Raw genomic sequence first — 22,621 nt, forward strand, 5'->3', positions numbered from 1 at the left:
CCCATGGACCTTTTCCGGCATAACCCGTGAATTGTCCTCAGCTAGTCAGCATCAGGGTTTCAACCCTGAACTGAACTCTTTCCATTCAGTCGGCATTAGGGTTTTAAACCCTAAACTGAACTTTTTCCCTTTAGTTAGCATTAGGGTTTTAAACCCTAAACTGAACTATTTCCATTCAGTCAGCATTAGGGTTTTAAACCCTAAACTGAACTTTTTCCCTTTAGTCAGCATTAGGGTTTTAAACCCTAAACTGAACTTTTTTCCCTTTAGTCAGCATTAGGGTTTTAAACCCTAAACTGAACTTTTTGCATTTAATCAGCATTAGGGTTTTAAACCCTAAACTGAACTTACTCCTTTAGTCAGCATTAAGGTTTTAAACCCTAAACTGAACTCTTTCCCTTTAGTCAGCATTAGGGTTTTAAACCCTGAACTGAACTCTTTCCTTTAGTCAGCATTAGGGTTTTAAACCCTGAACTGAACTCTTTCCTTTAGTCAGCATTAGGGTTTTAAACCCTAAACTGAACTTTTCCTTTAGTTAGCATTAGAGTTTTAAACCCTGAACTGAACTTTTCCTTTAGTCAGCATTAGGGTTTTAAACCCTGAACTGAACTCTTTCCTTTAGTCAGCATTAGGGTTTTAAACCCTAAACTGAACTTTTCCTTTAGTCAGCATTAGGGTTTTAAACCCTGAACTGAACTCTTTTCTTTAGTCAGTATTAGGTTTTTAAACCCTGAACTGAACTCTTTCCTTTAGTCAGTATTAGGATTTTAAACCCTAAACTGAACTTTTCCTTTAGTCAGCATTAGAGTTTTAAACCCTAAACTGAACTTTTCCTTTAGTCAGCATTAGGGTTTTAAACCCTAAACTGAACTCTTTCCTTTAGTCAGCATTAGGGTTTTAAACCCAGAACTGAACTCTTTCCTTTAGTCAGCATTAGGGTTTTAAACCCTAAACTGAACTTTTCCTTTAGTCAGCATTAGGGTATTAACCCCTAAACTGAACTCTTTCCTTTAGTCAGCATTAGCTTTTTAAACCCTGAACTGAACTATTTCCTTTAGTCAGCATTAGGGTTTTAAACCCTGAACTGAACTCTTTCCTTTAGTCAGCATTAGGGTTTTAAACCCTAAACTGAACTTTTCCTTTAGTCAGCATTAGGGTTTTAAACTCTAAACTAAACTCTTTCCTTTAGTCAGCATTAAGGTTTTAAACCCTGAACTGAACTCTTTCCTTTAGTCAGCATTAGGGTTTTAAACCCAAAACTGAACTTTTCCTTTAGTCAGCATTAGGGTTTTAAACCCTAAACTGAACTCTTTCCTTTAGTCAGCATTAGGGTTTTAAACCCTGAACTGAATTCCTTTAGTCACCATTATGGTTTTAAACCCTGAACTGAACTTTTTCCCTTTAGTCAGCATTAGGGTTTTAAACCCTAAACTGACCTTTTCCTTTAGTCAGCATTAGGGTTTTAAACCCTAAACTTAACTCTTTCCTTTAGTCAGCATTAGGGTTTTAAACCCTGAACTGAACTCTTTCCTTTAGTCACCATTAGGGTTTTAAACCCTGAACTGAACTTTTCCTTTAGTCAGCATTAGAGTTTTAAATCCTAAACTGAACTCCTGTCCTTTAGTCAGCATTAGGGTTTTAAACCCTGAACTGAACTCTTTCCTTTAGTCAGCATTAGGGTTTTAAACCCTAAACTGAACTTTTCCTTTAGTCAGCATTAGTGTTTTAAACCCTAAACTGAACATTTCCTTTAGTCAGCATTAGGGTTTTAAACCCTAAACTGAACTTTTACTTTAGTCAGCATTAGGGTTTTAAACCCTAAACTAAACTCTTTCCTTTAGTCAGCATTTGGGTTTTAAACCTTAACTGAACTCTTTCCTTTAGTCAGCATTAGGGTTTTAAACCCTAAACTGAACTTTTCCTTTAGTCAGCATTAGGGTTATAAACCCTAAACTGAACTTTTCCTTTAGTCAGCATTAGGATTTTAAACCCTAAACTGAACTTCTCCTTTAGTCAGCATTAGGGTTTAAACCCTAAACTGAACTTTTTTCATTTAGTCAGCATTAGGATTTTAAATCCTAAACTGAACTTATTCCTTTAGTCAGCATTAGGGTTTTAAACCCTAAACTGAACTCTTTTCCTTTAGTCAGCATTAGGGTTTTAAACCCTAAACTGAACTTTTCCTTTAGTCAGCATTAGGGTTTTAAACCCTAAACTGAACTTTTTCCCTTTAGTCAGCATTAGGGTTTTAAACCCTAAACTGAACTTATTCCTTTAGTCAGCATTAGGGTTTTAAACCCTAAACTGAACTCTGTCCTTTAGTCAACATTAGGGTTTTAAACCCTGAACTGAACTCTTTCCTTTAGTCAGCATTAGGGTTTCAAACCCTAAACTGAACTTTTCCTTTAGTCAGCATTAGGGTTTTAAACCCTAAACTTTACTTATTCCTTTAGTCAGCATTAGGGTTTAAAAACCCTAAACTGAACTCTTTTCCTTTAGTCAACATTAGGGTTTTAAACCCTGAACTGAACTCTTTCTTTTAGTCAGCATTAGGGTTTTAAACCCTAAACTGAACTTTTCCTTTAGTCAGCATTAGGGTTTTAAACCCTAAACGGAACTTTTCCTTTAGTCAGCATTATGGTTTTAAACCCTAAACTAAACTCTTTCCTTTAGTTAGCATTAGGGTTTTAAACCCTGAACTGAACTCTTTCCTTTAGTCAGCATTAGGGTTTTAACTCTAAACTGGACTTTTCCTTTAATCAGCATTAGGGTTTTAAACCCTAAACTGAACTTCTCCTTTAGTCAGCATTAGGGTTTAAACCCTAAACTAAACTTTTTTCATTTAGTCAGCATTAGGATTTTAAATCCTAAACTGAACTTATTTCTTTAGTCAGCATTAGGGTTTAAAACCCTAAACTGAACTTTACCTTTAGTCAGCATTAGGATTTTAAACCCTAAACTAAACTTATTCCTTTAGTCAGCATTAGGGTTTTAAACCATAAACTGAACTCTGTCCTTTAGTCAGCATTAGGGTTTTAAACCCTGAACTGAACTCTTTCCTTTAGTCAACATTAGGGTTTTAAACCCTAAACAGAACTTTTCCTTTAGTCAGCATTAGGGTTTTAAACCCTAAACTGAACTTATTCCTTTAGTCAGCATTAGGGTTTTAAACCCTAAAATGAACTCTTTTCCTTTAGTCAGCGTTAGGGTTTTAAACCCTAAACTGAACTCTTTCCTTTAGTCAGCATTAGGGTTTTAAACCCTGAACTAAACTCTTTCCTTTAGTCATCATTAGGGTTTTAAACACTAAACTGAATTTTTACTTTAGTCAGCATTAGGGTTTTAAACCCTAAACTGAACTTTTCCTTTAGTCAGCATTAGGGTTTTAAACCCTAAACTAAACTTTTTCGCTTTAGTCAGCATTAGGGTTTTAAACCCTAAACTGAACTTATTCCTTTAGTCAGCATTAGGGTTTTAAACCCTAAACTGAACTCTGTCCTTTAGTCAGCATTAGGGTTTTAAACCCTGAACTGAACTCTTTCCTTTAGTCAGCATTAGGGTTTTAAACCCTAAACTGAACTTTTTCTTTAGTCAGCATTAGTGTTTTAAACCCTAAACTGAACATTTCCTTTAGTCAGCATTAGGGTTTTAAACCCTAAACTGAACTTTTCCTTTAGTCAGCATTAGGGTTTTAAACCCTAAACTAAACTCTTTCCTTTAGTCAGCATTTGGGTTTTAAACCTTGAACTGAACTCTTTCCTTTAGTCAGCATTAGGGTTTTAAACCCTAAACTGAACTTTTCCTTTAGTCAGCATTAGGGTTTTAAACCCTAAACTGAACTTTTCCTTTAGTCAGCATTAGGATTTTAAACCCTAAACTGAACTTCTCCTTTAGTCAGCATTAGGGTTTTAAACCCTAAACTAAACTCTTTCCTTTAGTCAGCATTTGGGTTTTAAACCCTGAATTGAACTCTTTCCTTTAGTCAGCATTAGGGTTTTAAACCCTAAACTGAACTTTTCCTTTAGTCAGCATTAGGGTTTTAAACCCTAAACTGAACTTTTCCTTTAGTAAGCATTAGGATTTTAAACCCTAAACTAAACTCTTTCCTTTAGTCAGCATTTGGGTTTTAAACCTTAACTGAACTCTTTCCTTTAGTCAACATTAGGGTTTTAAACCCTAAACTGAACTTTTCCTTTAGTCAGCATTAGGGTTTTAAACCCTAAACTGAACTCTTTCCTTTAGTCAGCATTAAGGTTTTAAACCCTGAACTGAACTCTTTACTTTAGTCAGCATTAGGGTTTTAAACCCAAAACTGAACTTTTCCTTTAGTCAGCATTAGGGTTTTAAACCCTAAACTGAACTCTTTCCTTTAGTCAGCATTAGGGTTTTAAACCCTGAAATGAATTACTTTAGTCACCATTATGGTTTTAAACCCTGAACTGAACTCTTTCCTTTAGTCAGCATTAGGGTTTTAAACCCTAAACTGACCTTTTCCTTTAGTCAGCATTAGGGTTTTAAACCCTAAACTGAACTCTTTCCTTTAGTCAGCATTAGGGTTTTAAACCCTGAACTGAACTCTTTCCTTTAGTCACCATTAGGGTTTTAAACCCTGAACTGCACTTTTCCTTTAGTCAGCATTAGGGTTTTAAATCCTAAACTGAACTCTGTCCTTTAGTCAGCATTAGGGTTTTAAACCCTGAACTGAACTCTTTCCTTTAGTCAGCATTAGGGTTTTAAACCCTAAACTGAACTTTTCCTTTAGTCAACATTAGTGTTTTAAACCCTAAACTGAACATTTCCTTTAGTCAGCATTAGGGTTTTAAACCCTAAACTGAACTTTTCCTTTAGTCAGCATTAGGGTTTTAAACCCTAAACTAAACTCTTTCCTTTAGTCAGCATTTGGGTTTTAAACCTTAACTGAACTCTTTCCTTTAGTCAGTATTAGGGTTTTAAACCCTAAACTGAACTTTTCCTTTAGTCAGCATTAGGGTTTTAAACCCTAAACTGAACTTCTCCTTTAGTCAGCATTAGGGTTTAAACCCTAAACTGAACTTTTTTCATTTAGTCAGCATTAGGATTTTAAATCCTAAACTGAACTTATTCCTTTAGTCAGCATTAGGTTTTTAAACCCTAAACTGAACTCTTTTCCTTTAGTCAGCATTAGGGTTTTAAACCCTAAACTGAACATTTCCTTTAGTCAGCATTAGGGTTTTAAACCCTAAAATGAACTCTTTTCCTTTAGTCAGCGTTAGGGTTTTAAACCCTAAACTGAACTCTTTCCTTTAGTCAGCATTAGGGTTTAAAACCCTAAACTGAACTCTTTTCCTTTAGTCAGCATTAGGGTTTTAAACCCTGAACTGAACTCTTTCCTTTAGTCAGCATTAGGGTTTTAAACCCTAAACTAAACTCTTTCCTTTAGTCAGCATTTGGGTTTTAAAACCTAAACTGAACTCTTTCCTTTAGTCATCATTAGGGTTTTAAACCCTAAACTGATCTTTTCCTTTAGTCAGCATTAGGGTTTTAAACCCTAAACTGAACTTTTCCTTTAGTCATCATTAGGATTTTAAACCCTAAACTGAACTTCTCCTTTAGTCAGCATTAGGGTTTAAACCCTAAACTGAACTTTTTTCATTTAGTCAGCATTAGGATTTTAAATCCTAAACTGAACTTATTCCTTTAGCCAGCATTAGGGTTTTAAACCCTAAACTGAACTCTTTTCCTTTAGTCAGCATTAGGGTTTTAAACCCTAAACTGAACTTTTGCTTTAGTCAGCATTAGGGTTTTAAACCCTAAACTGAACTTATTCCTTTAGTCAGCATTATGGTTTTAAACCCTAAACTGAACTTTTCCTTTAGTCAGCATTAGTGTTTTAAACCCTAAACTGAACATTTCCTTTAGTCAGCATTAGGGTTTTAAACCCTAAACTGAACTTTTCCTTTAGTCAGCATTAGGGTTTTAAACCCTAAACTAAACTCTTTCCTTTAGTCAGCATTTGGCTTTTAAACCCTGAACTGAACTCTTTCCTTTAGTCAGCATTAGGGTTTTAAACCCTAAACTGAACTTTTCCTTTAGTCAGCATTAGGGTTTTAAACCCTAAACTGAACTTTTCCTTTAGTCAGCATTAGGATTTTAAACCCTAAACTGAACTTCTCCTTTAGTCAGCATTTGGGTTTTAAACCCTAAACTAAACTCTTTCCTTTAGTCAGCATTTGGGTTTTAAAACCTAAACTGAACTCTTTCCTTTAGTCATCATTAGGGTTTTAAACCCTAAACTGATCTTTTCCTTTAGTCAGCATTAGGGTTTTAAACCCTAAACTGAACTTTTTCCCTTTAGTCAGCATTAGGGTTTTAAACCCTAAACTGAACTTTTTTCCCTTTAGTCAGCATTAGGGTTTTAAACCCTAAACTGAACTTTTTGCATTTAATCAGCATTAGGGTTTTAAACCCTAAACTGAACTTACTCCTTTAGTCAGCATTAAGGTTTTAAACCCTAAACTGAACTCTTTCCCTTTAGTCAGCATTAGGGTTTTAAACCCTGAACTGAACTCTTTCCTTTAGTCAGCATTAGGGTTTTAAACCCTGAACTGAACTCTTTCCTTTAGTCAGCATTAGGGTTTTAAACCCTAAACTGAACTTTTCCTTTAGTTAGCATTAGAGTTTTAAACCCTGAACTGAACTTTTCCTTTAGTCAGCATTAGGGTTTTAAACCCTGAACTGAACTCTTTCCTTTAGTCAGCATTAGGGTTTTAAACCCTAAACTGAACTTTTCCTTTAGTCAGCATTAGGGTTTTAAACCCTGAACTGAACTCTTTTCTTTAGTCAGTATTAGGTTTTTAAACCCTGAACTGAACTCTTTCCTTTAGTCAGTATTAGGATTTTAAACCCTAAACTGAACTTTTCCTTTAGTCAGCATTAGAGTTTTAAACCCTAAACTGAACTTTTCCTTTAGTCAGCATTAGGGTTTTAAACCCTAAACTGAACTCTTTCCTTTAGTCAGCATTAGGGTTTTAAACCCAGAACTGAACTCTTTCCTTTAGTCAGCATTAGGGTTTTAAACCCTAAACTGAACTTTTCCTTTAGTCAGCATTAGGGTATTAACCCCTAAACTGAACTCTTTCCTTTAGTCAGCATTAGCTTTTTAAACCCTGAACTGAACTATTTCCTTTAGTCAGCATTAGGGTTTTAAACCCTGAACTGAACTCTTTCCTTTAGTCAGCATTAGGGTTTTAAACCCTAAACTGAACTTTTCCTTTAGTCAGCATTAGGGTTTTAAACTCTAAACTGAACTCTTTCCTTTAGTCAGCATTAAGGTTTTAAACCCTGAACTGAACTCTTTCCTTTAGTCAGCATTAGGGTTTTAAACCCAAAACTGAACTTTTCCTTTAGTCAGCATTAGGGTTTTAAACCCTAAACTGAACTCTTTCCTTTAGTCAGCATTAGGGTTTTAAACCCTGAACTGAATTCCTTTAGTCACCATTATGGTTTTAAACCCTGAACTGAACTTTTTCCCTTTAGTCAGCATTAGGGTTTTAAACCCTAAACTGACCTTTTCCTTTAGTCAGCATTAGGGTTTTAAACCCTAAACTTAACTCTTTCCTTTATTCAGCATTAGGGTTTTAAACCCTGAACTGAACTCTTTCCTTTAGTCACCATTAGGGTTTTAAACCCTGAACTGAACTTTTCCTTTAGTCAGCATTAGAGTTTTAAATCCTAAACTGAACTCTGTCCTTTAGTCAGCATTAGGGTTTTAAACCCTGAACTGAACTCTTTCCTTTAGTCAGCATTAGGGTTTTAAACCCTAAACTGAACTTTTCCTTTAGTCAGCATTAGTGTTTTAAACCCTAAACTGAACATTTCCTTTAGTCAGCATTAGGGTTTTAAACCCTAAACTGAACTTTTACTTTAGTCAGCATTAGGGTTTTAAACCCTAAACTAAACTCTTTCCTTTAGTCAGCATTTGGGTTTTAAACCTTAACTGAACTCTTTCCTTTAGTCAGCATTAGGGTTTTAAACCCTAAACTGAACTTTTCCTTTAGTCAGCATTAGGGTTATAAACCCTAAACTGAACTTTTCCTTTAGTCAGCATTAGGATTTTAAACCCTAAACTGAACTTCTCCTTTAGTCAGCATTAGGGTTTAAACCCTAAACTGAACTTTTTTCATTTAGTCAGCATTAGGATTTTAAATCCTAAACTGAACTTATTCCTTTAGTCAGCATTAGGGTTTTAAACCCTAAACTGAACTCTTTTCCTTTAGTCAGCATTAGGGTTTTAAACCCTAAACTGAACTTTTCCTTTAGTCAGCATTAGGGTTTTAAACCCTAAACTGAACTTTTTCCCTTTAGTCAGCATTAGGGTTTTAAACCCTAAACTGAACTTATTCCTTTAGTCAGCATTAGGGTTTTAAACCCTAAACTGAACTCTGTCCTTTAGTCAACATTAGGGTTTTAAACCCTGAACTGAACTCTTTCCTTTAGTCAGCATTAGGGTTTCAAACCCTAAACTGAACTTTTCCTTTAGTCAGCATTAGGGTTTTAAACCCTAAACTTTACTTATTCCTTTAGTCAGCATTAGGGTTTAAAAACCCTAAACTGAACTCTTTTCCTTTAGTCAACATTAGGGTTTTAAACCCTGAACTGAACTCTTTCTTTTAGTCAGCATTAGGGTATTAAACCCTAAACTGAACTTTTCCTTTAGTCAGCATTAGGGTTTTAAACCCTAAACGGAACTTTTCCTTTAGTCAGCATTATGGTTTTAAACCCTAAACTAAACTCTTTCCTTTAGTTAGCATTAGGGTTTTAAACCCTGAACTGAACTCTTTCCTTTAGTCAGCATTAGGGTTTTAACTCTAAACTGGACTTTTCCTTTAATCAGCATTAGGGTTTTAAACCCTAAACTGAACTTCTCCTTTAGTCAGCATTAGGGTTTAAACCCTAAACTAAACTTTTTTCATTTAGTCAGCATTAGGATTTTAAATCCTAAACTGAACTTATTTCTTTAGTCAGCATTAGGGTTTTAAACCCTAAACTGAACTTTACCTTTAGTCAGCATTAGGATTTTAAACCCTAAACTAAACTTATTCCTTTAGTCAGCATTAGGGTTTTAAACCATAAACTGAACTCTGTCCTTTAGTCAGCATTAGGGTTTTAAACCCTGAACTGAACTCTTTCCTTTAGTCAACATTAGGGTTTTAAACCCTAAACAGAACTTTTCCTTTAGTCAGCATTAGGGTTTTAAACCCTAAACTGAACTTATTCCTTTAGTCAGCATTAGGGTTTTAAACCCTAAAATGAACTCTTTTCCTTTAGTCAGCGTTAGGGTTTTAAACCCTAAACTGAACTCTTTCCTTTAGTCAGCATTAGGGTTTTAAACCCTGAACTAAACTCTTTCCTTTAGTCATCATTAGGGTTTTAAACACTAAACTGAATTTTTACTTTAGTCAGCATTAGGGTTTTAAACCCTAAACTGAACTTTTCCTTTAGTCAGCATTAGGGTTTTAAACCCTAAACTAAACTTTTTCGCTTTAGTCAGCATTAGGGTTTTAAACCCTAAACTGAACTTATTCCTTTAGTCAGCATTAGGGTTTTAAACCCTAAACTGAACTCTGTCCTTTAGTCAGCATTAGGGTTTTAAACCCTGAACTGAACTCTTTCCTTTAGTCAGCATTAGGGTTTTAAACCCTAAACTGAACTTTTTCTTTAGTCAGCATTAGTGTTTTAAACCCTAAACTGAACATTTCCTTTAGTCAGCATTAGGGTTTTAAACCCTAAACTGAACTTTTCCTTTAGTCAGCATTAGGGTTTTAAACCCTAAACTAAACTCTTTCCTTTAGTCAGCATTTGGGTTTTAAACCTTGAACTGAACTCTTTCCTTTAGTCAGCATTAGGGTTTTAAACCCTAAACTGAACTTTTCCTTTAGTCAGCATTAGGGTTTTAAACCCTAAACTGAACTTTTCCTTTAGTCAGCATTAGGATTTTAAACCCTAAACTGAACTTCTCCTTTAGTCAGCATTAGGGTTTTAAACCCTAAACTAAACTCTTTCCTTTAGTCAGCATTTGGGTTTTAAACCCTGAATTGAACTCTTTCCTTTAGTCAGCATTAGGGTTTTAAACCCTAAACTGAACTTTTCCTTTAGTCAGCATTAGGGTTTTAAACCCTAAACTGAACTTTTCCTTTAGTAAGCATTAGGATTTTAAACCCTAAACTAAACTCTTTCCTTTAGTCAGCATTTGGGTTTTAAACCTTAACTGAACTCTTTCCTTTAGTCAACATTAGGGTTTTAAACCCTAAACTGAACTTTTCCTTTAGTCAGCATTAGGGTTTTAAACCCTAAACTGAACTCTTTCCTTTAGTCAGCATTAAGGTTTTAAACCCTGAACTGAACTCTTTACTTTAGTCAGCATTAGGGTTTTAAACCCAAAACTGAACTTTTCCTTTAGTCAGCATTAGGGTTTTAAACCCTAAACTGAACTCTTTCCTTTAGTCAGCATTAGGGTTTTAAACCCTGAAATGAATTACTTTAGTCACCATTATGGTTTTAAACCCTGAACTGAACTCTTTCCTTTAGTCAGCATTAGGGTTTTAAACCCTAAACTGACCTTTTCCTTTAGTCAGCATTAGGGTTTTAAACCCTAAACTGAACTCTTTCCTTTAGTCAGCATTAGGGTTTTAAACCCTGAACTGAACTCTTTCCTTTAGTCACCATTAGGGTTTTAAACCCTGAACTGCACTTTTCCTTTAGTCAGCATTAGGGTTTTAAATCCTAAACTGAACTCTGTCCTTTAGTCAGCATTAGGGTTTTAAACCCTGAACTGAACTCTTTCCTTTAGTCAGCATTAGGGTTTTAAACCCTAAACTGAACTTTTCCTTTAGTCAACATTAGTGTTTTAAACCCTAAACTGAACATTTCCTTTAGTCAGCATTAGGGTTTTAAACCCTAAACTGAACTTTTCCTTTAGTCAGCATTAGGGTTTTAAACCCTAAACTAAACTCTTTCCTTTAGTCAGTATTTGGGTTTTAAACCTTAACTGAACTCTTTCCTTTAGTCAGTATTAGGGTTTTAAACCCTAAACTGAACTTTTCCTTTAGTCAGCATTAGGGTTTTAAACCCTAAACTGAACTTCTCCTTTAGTCAGCATTAGGGTTTAAACCCTAAACTGAACTTTTTTCATTTAGTCAGCATTAGGATTTTAAATCCTAAACTGAACTTATTCCTTTAGTCAGCATTAGGTTTTTAAACCCTAAACTGAACTCTTTTCCTTTAGTCAGCATTAGGGTTTTAAACCCTAAACTGAACATTTCCTTTAGTCAGCATTAGGGTTTTAAACCCTAAAATGAACTCTTTTCCTTTAGTCAGCGTTAGGGTTTTAAACCCTAAACTGAACTCTTTCCTTTAGTCAGCATTAGGGTTTAAAACCCTAAACTGAACTCTTTTCCTTTAGTCAGCATTAGGGTTTTAAACCCTGAACTGAACTCTTTCCTTTAGTCAGCATTAGGGTTTTAAACCCTAAACTAAACTCTTTCCTTTAGTCAGCATTTGGGTTTTAAAACCTAAACTGAACTCTTTCCTTTAGTCATCATTAGGGTTTTAAACCCTAAACTGATCTTTTCCTTTAGTCAGCATTAGGGTTTTAAACCCTAAACTGAACTTTTCCTTTAGTCATCATTAGGATTTTAAACCCTAAACTGAACTTCTCCTTTAGTCAGCATTAGGGTTTAAACCCTAAACTGAACTTTTTTCATTTAGTCAGCATTAGGATTTTAAATCCTAAACTGAACTTATTCCTTTAGCCAGCATTAGGGTTTTAAACCCTAAACTGAACTCTTTTCCTTTAGTCAGCATTAGGGTTTTAAACCCTAAACTGAACTTTTGCTTTAGTCAGCATTAGGGTTTTAAACCCTAAACTGAACTTATTCCTTTAGTCAGCATTATGGTTTTAAACCCTAAACTGAACTTTTCCTTTAGTCAGCATTAGTGTTTTAAACCCTAAACTGAACATTTCCTTTAGTCAGCATTAGGGTTTTAAACCCTAAACTGAACTTTTCCTTTAGTCAGCATTAGGGTTTTAAACCCTAAACTAAACTCTTTCCTTTAGTCAGCATTTGGCTTTTAAACCCTGAACTGAACTCTTTCCTTTAGTCAGCATTAGGGTTTTAAACCCTAAACTGAACTTTTCCTTTAGTCAGCATTAGGGTTTTAAACCCTAAACTGAACTTTTCCTTTAGTCAGCATTAGGATTTTAAACCCTAAACTGAACTTCTCCTTTAGTCAGCATTTGGGTTTTAAACCCTAAACTAAACTCTTTCCTTTAGTCAGCATTTGGGTTTTAAAACCTAAACTGAACTCTTTCCTTTAGTCATCATTAGGGTTTTAAACCCTAAACTGATCTTTTCCTTTAGTCAGCATTAGGGTTTTAAACCCTAAACTGAACTTTTCCTTTAGTCATCATTAGGATTTTAAACCCTAAACTGAACTTCTCCTTTAGTCAGCATTAGGGTTTAAACCCTAAACTGAACTTTTTTCATTTAGTCAGCATTAGGATTTTAAATCCTAAACTGAACTTATTCCTTTAGCCAGCATTAGGGTTTTAAACCCTAAACTGAACTCTTTTCCTTTAGTCAGCATTAGGGTTTTAAACCCTAAACTGAACTTTTCCTTTATTCAGCATTAGGGTTTTAAACCCTAAATTGAACTTTTTTCATTTAGTCAGCATTAGGGTTTTAAACCCTAAACTGAACCTTTTCATTTAGTCAGCATTAGGGTTTTAAACCCTAAACTGAACTTTTCCTTTAGTCAGCATTAGGGTTTTAAACCCTAAACTGAACTTTTCCTTTAGTCAGCATTAGGGTTTTAAACCCTAAACTGAACTTTTCCATTTAGTCAGCATTAGGGTTTTAAACCCTAAACTGAACTCTTTCCTTTAGTCAGCATTAGGGTTTTAAACCCTAAACTGAACTTTTTCCTTTAGTCAGCATTAGGGTTTTAAACCCTAAACTGAACTTTTCCATTCAGTCAGCATTAGGGTTTTAAACCCTAAACTGAACTCTTTCCTTTAGTCAGCATTAGGGTTTTAAACCCTAAACTGAACTTTTCCTTTAGTCAGCATTAGGGTTTTAAACCCTAAACTGAACATTTCCTTTAGTCAGCATTAGGGTTTTAAACCCTAAACTAAACTCTTTCCTTTAGTCAGCATTAGGGTTTTAAACCCTGAACTGAACTCTTTCCTTTAGTAAGCAGTAGGGTTTTAAACCCTAAACTGAACTTTTCCTTTAGTCAGCATTAGGGTTTTAAACCCTAAACTGAACTTTTCCTTTAGTCAGCATTAGGATTTTAAACCCTAAACTGAACTTCTCCTTTAGTCAGCATTAGGGTTTAAACCCTAAACTGAACTTTTTTCATTTAGTCAGCATTAGGATTTTAAATCCTAAACTGAACCTATTCCTTTAGTCAGCATTAGGGTTTTAAACCCTAAACTGAACTCTTTTCCTTTAGTCAGCATTAGGGATTTAAACCCTAAACTGAACTTTTCCTTTAGTCAGCATTAGGGTTTTAAACCCTAAACTGAACTCTTTCCTTTAGTCAGCATTAGGGTTTTAAACCCTAAACTGAACTTTTTCCTTTAGTCAGCATTAGGGTTTTAAACCCTAAACTGAACTTTTTCCTTTAGTCAGCATTAGGGTTTTAAACCCTAAACTGAACTCTTTCCTTTAGTCAGCATTAGGGTTTTAAACCCTAAACTGAACTTTTCCTTTAGTCAGCATTAGGGTTTTAAACCCTAAACTGAACTTTTCCTTTAGTCAGCATTAGGGTTTTAAACCCTAAACTTTACTTATTCCTTTAGTCAGCATTAGGGTTTAAAACCCTAAACTGAACTCTTTTCCTTTAGTCAGCATTAGGGTTTTAAACCCTGAACTGAACTCTTTCCTTTAGTCAGCATTAGGGTTTTAAACCCTAAACTGAACTTTTCCTTTAGTCAGCATTAGGGTTTTAAACCCTAAACTGAACTCTTTCCTTTAGTCAGCATTAGGGTTTTAAACCCTGAACTGAACTTCTTTCCTTTAGTCAGCATTAGGGTTTTAAACCCTAAACTGGACTTTTCCTTTAGTCAGCATTAGGGTTTTAAACCCTAAACTGAACTTTTTCCATTCAGTCAGCATTAGGGTTTTAAACCCTAAACTAAACTCTTTCCAGCCAGTCAGTATTAGGGTTTTAAACCCTAAACTGAACTTTTCCTTTAGTCAGCATTAGGATTTTAAACCCTAAACTGAACTCTTTCCTTTAGTCAGCATTAGGGTTTTAAACCCTAAACTGAACTCTGTCCTTTAGTCAGCATTAGGGTTTTAAACCCTGAACTGAACTCTTTCCTTTAGTCATTTTCCTTTAGTCAGCATTAGGGTTTTAAACCCTAAACTGAACTTATTCCTTTAGTCAGCATTAGGGTTTTAAACCCTAAACTGAACACTTTTCCTTTAGTCAGCATTAGGGTTTTAAACCCTAAACTGAACTCTTTCCTTTAGTCAGCATTAGGGTTTTAAACCCTAAACTGAACTTCTCCTTTAGTCAGCATTAGGGTTTAAACCCTAAACTGAACTTTTTTCATTTAGTCAGCATTAGGATTTTAAATCCTAAACTGAACTTATTCCTTTAGTCAGCATTAGGGTTTTAAACCCTAAACTGAACTCTTTTCCTTTAGTCAGCATTAGGGTTTTAAACCCTAAACTGAACTTTTCCTTTAGTCAGCATTAGGGTTTTAAACCCTAAACTGAACTTTTTCCCTTTAGTCAGCATTAGGGTTTTAAACCCTAAACTGAACTTATTCCTTTAGTCAGCATTAGGGTTTTAAACCCTAAACTGAACTCTGTCCTTTAGTCAGCATTAGGGTTTTAAACCCTGAACTGAACTCTTTCCTTTAGTCAGCATTAGGGTTTTAAACCCTAAACTGAACTTTTCCTTTAGTCAGCATTAGGGTTTTAAACCCTAAACTGAACTTTTCCTTTAGTCAGCATTAGGGTTTTAAACCCTAAACTGAACTTTTTCCATCCAGTCAGCATTAGGGTTTTAAACCCTAAACTGAACTCTTTTCCTTTAGTCGGCATTAGGGTTTTAAACCCTGAACTGAACTCTTTCTTTTAGTCAGCATTAGGGATTTAAACCCTAAACTGAACTTTTGCTTTAGTCAGCATTAGTGTTTTAAACCCTAAACTGAACTTTTCCTTTAGTCAGCATTAGGGTTTTAAATCCTAAACTGAACTCTTTCCTTTAGTCAGCATTAGGGTTTTAAACCATAAACTGAACTTTTCCTTTAGTCAGCATTAGAGTTTTAAACCCTAAACTGAACTTTTCCTTTAGTCAGCATTAGGGTTTTAAACCCTAAACTGAACTCTTTCCTTTAGTCAGCATTAGGGTTTTAAACCCTTAACTGAACTCTTTCCTTTAGTCAGCATTAGGGTTTTAAACCCTAAACTGGACTTTTCCTTTAGTCAGCATTAGGGTTTTAAACCCTAAACTGAACTTTTTTCATTTAGTCAGCATTAGGATTTTAAATCCTAAACTGAACTTATTCCTTTAGTCAGCATTAGGGTTTTAAACCCTAAACTGAACTCTTTTCCTTTAGTCAGCATTAGGGTTTTAAACCCTAAACTGAACTTTTCCTTTAGTCAGCATTAGGGTTTTAAACCCTAAACTGAACTTTTTCCCTTTAGTCAGCATTAGGGTTTTAAACCCTAAACTGAACTTATTCCTTTAGTCAGCATTAGGGTTTTAAACCCTAAACTGAACTCTGTCCTTTAGTCAGCATTAGGGTTTTAAACCCTGAACTGAACTCTTTCCTTTAGTCAGCATTAGGGTTTTAAACCCTAAACTGAACTTTTCCTTTAGTCAGCATTAGGGTTTTAAACCCTAAACTTTACTTATTCCTTTAGTCAGCATTAGGGTTTAAAACCCTAAACTGAACTCTTTTCCTATAGTCAGCATTAGGGTTTTAAACCCTGAATTGAACACTTTCCTTTAGTCAGCATTAGAGTTTTAAACCCTAAACTGAACTTTTCCTTTAGTCAGCATTAGGGTTTTAAACCCTAAACTGAACTTTTCCTTTAGTCAGCATTAGGGTTTTAAACCCTAAACTGAACTCTTTCCTTTAGTCAGCATTAGGGTTTTAAACCCTTAACTGAACTCTTTCCTTTAGTCAGTATTAGGGTTTTAAACCCTAAACTGAACTTTTCCTTTAGTCAGCATTAGGGTTTTAAACCCTAAACTGAACTTCTCCTTTAGTCAGCATTAGGGTTTAAACCCTAAACTGAACTTTTTTCATTTAGTCAGCATTAGGATTTTAAATCCTAAACTGAACTTATTCCTTTAGTCAGCATTAGGGTTTTAAACCCTAAACTGAACTTTTCCTTTAGTCAGCATTAGGATTTTAAACCCTAAACTGAACTTATTCCTTTAGTCAGCATTAGGGTTTTAAACCCTAAACTGAACTCTATCCTTTAGTCAGCATTAGGGTTTTAAACCCGGAACTGAACTTTTTCCTTTAGTCAGCATTAGGGTTTTAAACCCTAAACTGAACTCTTTTCCTTTAGTCAGCATTAGGGTTTTAAACCCTAAACTGAACTTTTTCCTTTAGTCAGCATTAGGGTTTTAAACCCTAAACTGAACTCTTTTCCTTTAGTCAGCATTAGGGTTTTAAACCCTAAACTGAACTCTTTTCCTTTAGTCAGCATTAGGGTTTTAAACCCTAAACTGAACTCTTTCCTTTAGTCAGCATTAGGGTTTTAAACCCTAAACTGAACTCTTTCCTTTAGTCAGCATTAGGGTTTTAAACCCTAAACTGAACTCTTTTCCTTTAGTCAGCATTAGGGTTTTAAACCCTAAACTGAACTTTTCCTTTAGTCAGCATTAGGGTTTTAAACCCTAAACTGAACTTTTTCCCTTTAGTCAGCATTAGGGTTTTAAACCCTAAACTGAACTTATTCCTTTAGTCAGCATTAGGGTTTTAAACCCTAAACTGAACTCTGTCCTTTAGTCAGCATTAGGGTTTTAAACCCCAAACTGAACTCTTTCCTTTAGTCAGCATTAGGGTTTTAAACCCTAGACTGAACTTTTCCTTTAGTCAGCATTAGGGTTTTAAACCCTAAACTGAACTTTTCCTTTAGTCAGCATTAGGGTTTTAATCCCTAAACTTTACTTATTCCTTTAGTCAGCATTAGAGTTTTAAACCCTAAACTGAACTCTTTTCCTTTAGTCAGCATTAGGGTTTTAAACCCTGAACTGAACTCTTTCCTTTAGTCAGCATTAGGGTTTTAAACCCTAAACTGAACTTTTGCTTTAGTCAGCATTAGGGTTTTAAACCCTAAACTGAACTTTTCCTTTAGTCAGCATTAGGGTTTTAAACCCTAAACTGAACTCTTTCCTTTAGTCAGCATTAGGGTTTTAAACCCTGAACTGAACTCTTTTCTTTAGTCAGCATTAGGGTTTTAAACTATAAACTGAACTTTTCCTTTAGTCAGCATTAGGGTTTTAAACTCTAAACTGAACTTTTCCTTTAGTCAGCATTAGGGTTTTAAACCCTAAACTGAACTCTTTCCTTTAGTCAGCATTAGGGTTTTAAACCCTGAACTGAACTCTTTCCTTTAGTCAGCATTAGGGTTTTAAACCCTAAACTGGACTTTTCCTTTAGTCAGCATTAGGGTTTTAAACCCTAAACTGAACTTTTTTCATTTAGTCAGCATTAGGATTTTAAACCCTAAACTGAACTTTTCCTTTAGTCAGCATTAGGGTTTTAAACCCTAAACTTTACTTATTCCTTTAGTCAGCATTAGGTTTTTAAACCCTAAACTGAACTCTTTTCCTTTAGTCAGCATTAGGGTTTTAAACCCTGAACTGAACTCTTTCCTTTAGTCAGCATTAGGGTTTTAAACCCTAAACTGAACTTTTGCTTTAGTCAGCATTAGGGTTTTAAACCCTAAACTGAACTTTTCCTTTAGTCAGCATTAGGGTTTTAAACCCTAAACTGAACTCTTTCCTTTAGTCAGCATTAGGGTTTTAAACCCTGAACTGAACTCTTTCCTTTAGTCAGCATTAGGGTTTTAAACCATAAACTGAACTTTTCCTTTAGTCAGCATTAGGGTTTTAAACCCTAAACTGAACTTACTCCTTTAGTCAGCATTAAGGTTTTAAACCCTAAACTGAACTCTTTCCCTTTAGTCAGCATTAGGGTTTTAAACCCTGAACTGAACTCTTTCCTTTAGTCAGCATTAGGGTTTTAAACCCTGAACTGAACTCTTTCCTTTAGTCAGCATTAGGGTTTTAAACCATAAACTGAACTTTTCCTTTAGTCAGCATTAGAGTTTTAAACCCTAAACTGAACTTTTCCTTTAGTCAGCATTAGGGTTTTAAACCCTAAACTGAACTCTTTCCTTTAGTCAGCATTAGGGTTTTAAACCCTAAACTGAACTCTTTCCTTTAGTTAGCATTAGGGTTTTAAACCTTAAACTGGACTTTTCCTTTAGTCAGCATTAGGGTTTTAAACCCTAAACTGAACTTTTCCTTTAGTCAGCATTAGGGTTTAAACCCTAAACTGAACTTTTTTCATTTAGTCAGCATTAGGATTTTAAATCCTAAACTGAACTTATTCCTTTAATCAGCATTAGGGTTTTAAACCCTAAACTGAACTCTTTTCCTTTAGTCAGCATTAGGGTTTTAAACCCTAAACTGAACTTTTCCTTTAGTTAGCATTAGGGTTTTAAACCCTAAACTGAACTTTTTCCATTTAGCCAGCATTAGGGATCCAATCCCTGAACTGAGCACTTTTCCATTTAGCCAGCATTAGGGCTCCACTCCCTGAACTAAGCCCTTTTTCATTCAGCCAGCATTAGGGCTCCAATCCCTGAACTGAGCACTTTTCTATTCAGCCAGCATTAGGGCTCCAATCCCTGAACTGAGCGCTTTTTCTTTTTAGCCAGCATTAGGGGTCCAATTCCTGAGTTGAACAATTTTCCATTTAGCCAGCATTAGGGCTCCAATCCCTGAACTGAGCGTTTTGTTTTTTCCTTTTAGCCAGCATTAGGGCTCCAATCCCTGAGTTGCACATTTTTATCTTTTGCGACATTAGGGCTCCATTCCCTGAGTTGCGTTTTAGACCGAAGTTTTCCTATCCCCTCATCAATTTTGTAAATTTTCATGACAATTAACTCATGAAAGTTTCCTAGTGAAACTGGGGCAGAAAATTTCGTTCGTTTGTTTTGTTGTCTCAGCAGGTCTGACCCTGAGGTGCATGGATCGAGATGACCTACGGAGTGAGTCTCAATTCAGAATAAAGAAAGGAAGAAAAGAACAAAAAGAATATGAGCCCAAATACTGGAGCAAACAAAGTGCGGATCGCTCAAAATCTGATCGAAGCTCCACCAATCCCGCTTCACTCAATGCCGCAGAAATAAACAAGCGCCTACAACTTGAGAGCATCAAGATTCAGATCGAAGTCTACAAGCAGAATCAGCTAAGACTCAAGATCAAGTTGCAAAAGAATTATAGATAGGAATCTTGTAACTTGTAGCTGATAGGCTTAGTTAGTCTTTTTAATTTTGATTTTTATGTAATAAATAGGACATCAGACCGGAACTTCGACGGAACCTCGCGCGGCTCTCAACCTCGGCACTCCATCGCCCCATTCACTTCTGAACTACACATGACCTGATTCCTTTATAGCCAAGGATATGTAGGCAGCTCAGATACCAGAGCTCGGTCACATTCTCTTTTATTCTTTCTTTTGGTCTCCTTAAATAAGGGTCGGGTCAAAAACCTGTCTAGTCATTCTTTGTCTGAAAACTCTTCGCATTTCCAGTCAAAGAGGGGCAGCTGTTGACATGTGATTTTTGTCCCTCCCCAAATCTTTCACATTTTTAGCACATAAATATTTAATTTAGCCTTAATGTAGCTATTTCAGCTTATTTTGACTCTTTTTATTTTATTTTTGTCACAAAAATGAAAATTACAAAAAAAGACATATAAATTTTAGTTTATTTATTTCTCATAAATTTTGAAAAAAATACAAAAATAGTACTTTATTTTTATTTTTATATAAATTTAAAAATACAAAAAATATATATATATTTTTGTTTTAATTGTCAGTTTGTTTTAATAATTATTCTGCTTACGTAGGATTAATTAAATAAGGTCGTGTTTTTATTCTCGGTTGCGAGGAAAGAATAATATTTGGGTTCAAACGACTCATTTTAGGCCTAATTTTCGGACCTAGCCCAAAATATTTTCAGCCGAGACGCACATGACAACATGCTAGCACATGAACACAACACATAACTCACACATGCTAGCACATGAACACAACACACAACTCACACATGCTAGCACATGAACACAACACACAACTCACACATGCTAGCACATGCACACAACACACAACCCACACATGGTCTTCAATATTCTCCATTAAAACCCAAACAAAAACACACACGGGAGAGGACCTTAGAGACCATACCCCTCTCCTCTCTTCATCTTCTTCAAACCACACAACCACTACCCATTTTTCTGGCAAAAGAACACCTCCCCTCCCAAAAATGCGGCAGGGTATACCTTTGATATACACTCGATATACCGCGGATATACACAGGCAGAACACCCCCTCCCAACGTATCTCCTTCTTTCTTTCTTCTCAAATCATAAAACATCGAACTTTTCACCATCAAAACCAGCCTTGAAGCTCCAGTATTTCAGCCATCAAAATCAGTTCAAAACACATCAAAACAAGTTTGAAAATAGCTCCGTTTCTTCAGTCAAAACGACCTCTAAAATAGCAGCAAAAACCTGTTGCAAACAGCCATAAAATTCACCCCTAACACCACCAAAAATGAGCCAAAAGATCTGCTGAAATCGGCTAAAAAAAATCGGAACAGATGCGTTTGGATTTTCGTCGCCGGTCAAAGTCGCTAGTCTGGGTTTCCGTTTGAGTCTCCTTCTAGTCCGTATGGTTTTGCTTGGATTTATTTCGTTTTGGAGTAACGATTGTTGAGCTGTATTCATTTCATGAAGAAGGTTGTCTTCTCAGTCTATTGATAGAATATTCATATCAAAGGTTCATTTCCTCTAATTTCTTATTTGCATTAGATGAATGTTTCAGTTTTGATTTAGATATGTTTAAATGTTTTACTATTGTTTCTTTTGTTTCTGTTTTGATTTATGTGTGTTTGATTAGAATTATTTTCTCAAGTCACTAAATGAAAGCTAGATTTGTTTGAATTGGTAGATGTTATTAATCAAGTTTGGTTGATTAGGTGCAATTAATAAATCATTGTGATTACGGGTACGGTTCCCGTGACGTAGTTGTGATGCTTAATTTCTAAATTTCGGGGGTGCATCTCATATAACCCGATTATAATGGCTCTAGATAATCTTAGTGAATAAATTAGGATTTTTTTTGATAGAGACAAAACAAAAAAAATAAAAATTATAGTTGCTTTTAGGCTTGCCCTTTTAAAAATAAAATGAGTCGAGCCTCGCCCAATAAAATGCACAAACTGCGGGGCCCTCATAAATGTATATACTAAAAATACTCAGAATTTGGGATGGGTTGTTCAGCGATTAGACACTTTAGGCGCGATTTTAATTAAATTACATTCTTAAATTCGGGTGCGCATTTATGTGACCCAAATCCAAATCTCAATGGAGTCAGAATGTATTAACAACCACGGGTGCATTGATTGCGACGTGGTTCGAGATGCATTTTCACGACGTTGCAATTCTATTAAAAAATAATAATAAAAGCGGTTTAAACTTAATAAAAGCACACAAGTTATAACATGTATTAAAATCAAATATTTAGCCATTATAACAATTTAAGCGACTGTGCTAGAATCACAGGATTCGAGGGTGCCTAACACCTTCCCTCAGGTCAACAAAATTCCTTACTTAGAATTTCTGGTTCGCAGACTTCATTTGGAAAGTCGAATATTTTCCTCGATTTGGGATTCAAGATAAACCGGTGACTTGGGACACCAAAAGCCAAACCTTTCCCAAGTGGCGACTCTGAATTAAATAAATAATCTCATTTCGAATATTGTCACTTAAATTGGAAAAACTCCCTCGCATTTATCCTTCGGGGTAGGCGCGCAAAAAGGAGGTGTGACATATGCTATGGAATATATTTGTCTGACAAATCAGAACTTCAAACATCTTATGATAACAAAACACTGATAAAATGGAACCCCCACCACACAACAACTGTAAACTCAACATAGATGGTGCATACCAAAAAAACTCTGATAACGGAGGAGCAGGAGGAATCATCAGAAACTACGAAGGTCAATGGATTGATAGTTTCTCTTACCACACAATGGCCTCATCCCCCATCCAAGCTGAAATAATCGCCCTTCTGAAAGTATTAGAACTTGTGTTCACAAAAAATCAAATTTTGTTTATAGTGGAAACAGATAGCCAGGTATTACTACAATCATTGCATGACAATTCTCACATAAAGCTAATGGGAATCTTCTACATGATTGCAGGTTCCTATTAGAAGCTCTAAACCAACCGAAAGTTAGGCATGTCTACCACGAAGGAAACCAAGTGGCGCACACACTAGCGAAGTTTGGGAGCAACAACAACTCACATA

This window comes from Nicotiana tabacum, chromosome 22, assembly GCF_000715075.1.
Source record: "Nicotiana tabacum cultivar K326 chromosome 22, ASM71507v2, whole genome shotgun sequence".
Classification (NCBI taxonomy): Eukaryota; Viridiplantae; Streptophyta; class Magnoliopsida; order Solanales; family Solanaceae; genus Nicotiana; species Nicotiana tabacum.